The sequence below is a fragment of the Prionailurus viverrinus genome, chromosome A3 (genome assembly GCF_022837055.1).
Source record: "Prionailurus viverrinus isolate Anna chromosome A3, UM_Priviv_1.0, whole genome shotgun sequence".
Classification (NCBI taxonomy): Eukaryota; Metazoa; Chordata; class Mammalia; order Carnivora; family Felidae; genus Prionailurus; species Prionailurus viverrinus.
Window position 1 is genome coordinate 66,406,807 of NC_062563.1, and position 2,534 is coordinate 66,409,340.

A 2,534-nucleotide genomic window follows, 5' to 3' on the forward strand; every position below is an offset into this window, starting at 1 on the left:
TAGTTCTTTGCCCTGTTGCCAGGTAAATTGGACTTAAATACATCCATTTTCCTTGCAAATCTTCAGAGAAAGACTTAATTAACTCCCTCGAACAGTTAAGTTAGCATCCCATCCTTAGAAGAGGCATGAAATCTCCCCTCTATTCCTCGTCCTGTGACTGAAGACTGAAGCTGGTAGTGTCAGATCTGCCCTCTGGGAAAATGAGAACAGCTCATGGTCACTCCCCAAACGTGGTAAAGTTCTCCTGGTTCAAATTCAGAGCAGAAAATCAGAAGGGAGAGAGATGAACGTGGAGAGAGCTGTACAACATAGGAAGAAGGCACAGTCAAGGGGTTGCAAACAGACAACATCCAAGAATATCTCGAACACCTCCAACGTGCCAGGCACTTTGCTAAATGCTTTATGGAGACGCTCTTCAAACCCTGGAAGGGTTTACTACCTCCATTTCACAGATAAGGATACTGAGGCTCAGAGAGGTTAAATAACTTACCCGAAATCGTCTTAGATCTCAAGTCTGACTCCTAAACACGTGATCTTCCTACATGACTATGCTCCCATGATCCTGCCTTGAAGGATTTCACAGCCTTGCTGGCAGGATGAGGTTAACATACATGAAAATGTCGCACACAGACCTTAGTGGTGAAGGAAATCAAAGGAGAGTTTCCTGGAACCCAGGGTGATAGGAAGACCTCTCAAAAGAGCAGCCCACAAGAGCAGGTAAGCCCGGGATAGGCAGAAAGGAGGAGAGGGAATTCACACAAACTAAGGTCAGGACGGGAGTGTATACACAGTGTACAGAAGAAAGAGAAGGCTCATTCTGCTCCAATAAATGGTGTGAAGGGTAAGAGGCCTAGAAAATTGATAGGAGGCCAAATGTTATGGTCTTGAATGTTGGTCTGAGGAATATGAACTTAATCCCTTGGGAAACAGAGAATCCCTGAAGAGTGTAGTGTGAGATAGAAACCTCCCTCAAAAAAAAAAAAAAAAAAAAAAAAAAAAAAAAAAAAAAAGACTTCCTTTCCCCCTCTCTCCTGTGTTCTTGCCTTGACCACATGGAGGACTGCATTCAGCTGTAAAAGAAACTCAACCAAAGTGGCTTAACCATATAGTGACTTATATTTCTCACATACTCAGAAGTCCCAGGTAAGACAGTCTGTGACTGGTGAAATTGCTCTAGGAAATCAGAGGGGACCCAGGCTGCTTTTTCCTCCCCCATCCTTAGCACTCAGCTTTTATCCTCCTCACCCTATGGCCTTCAGCCCCATGATTATAAAATGGTTGCGGCTGCCCCAAGTACCACATCCACAACTCCAGTTCAGAAAAGAGAGGAAAGAAAAGGGGCAGCTTTTAAAAGCTTTCTAGAAAGACTCACCCAGAGACTTCTGTTTACGTCTCATTGGTCAGACTGGGTCATGTGGCTGCTCTTAGCTGCATGTTTTCTGAGATGGGAAGTTTCTTACCTGTGCACCGTTGCAGCCTTGAACAAAATTAGGATTCTGGGGAGGGAGAATTAGTGTGGGGGAGGGAGAGATGGATATTGAAGAATCAAATAACTATGTCTAGCATAGTCTGCTTTCTTAGACCCAGCTTCCATTCCCAGCCCTGCGCTGGTCTTAGTGGGGTTGAGACATGGGTTGGGGGCACAGTTGTGGCCAGTCCGGGCCTGGCGCACTGCAGCACTACTGCCCTAAGGCGGCATTCACATACCACAGCAGGAAGGTCACAGACCTCTCCTCTGGACGGGCGGCTGGAGCAGCTCTGCCTTCATCTTCCTGACCTCTGCCTGAGGCCTCAAAGCCCTACACATCCAGGACAGCAGCCCTGACTGGGGCCGGGGCACTAGACGGTACACCCCTCTGTGCTGAGTGCCCTCAGCACAGCTACAAGATGCAAGTTTGCTCCTAGATTCCCCCCCCAAGTCCCAGATTCCACAGAACTGAGCCCAGTGCCCCCACTCCCCGTCTCGTCTCTCCGGTCAGTCCCCTCACTCCAAGCTGCCAAAGACTGAGGGTATGACAGATCCTACGCCTTATAAAGGGCCACTCAGCTTTAGTCCAAACAATCAAACACTAATAGTTAACTTTCAGGCAGGCTTCCGGAGGGAAAGATAGAAGAATCTTTCCTGCTCCCCAGATGGAATCACACAAGTCACTACCCCAAGCCCAAGGACAAAAGCAGAATCCTGAAGACAGCTGGAATCTGCAGGAGGGAAGAGGGAACAGGCTTGGTTCCAAAGGCCACTTCCTGGCCTCTTTTTCTAATCTCACTTGAGCAGGTGACTGCAAGCAAGCTGGTTAAGGTTTCTAGGCTTCATTTGGATGACCTGTAAATTACCGAAACTCTTAGTGAGGGAGAAAAGGACCAAATCCTAGGGTCTGACTTCAGAATTCTGATTTAACTGAAACGATCTGGGTTCAGTCGCTTCAAAAGTGCTCCAGTTGATTGCAATGTGCAGCCGTATTGTAAAAGCCAACTTCTGGCTGCTCTACCTGTGATCTGAAGATGGGCAGCTTCAGCATTGCCTGGGGCATCGT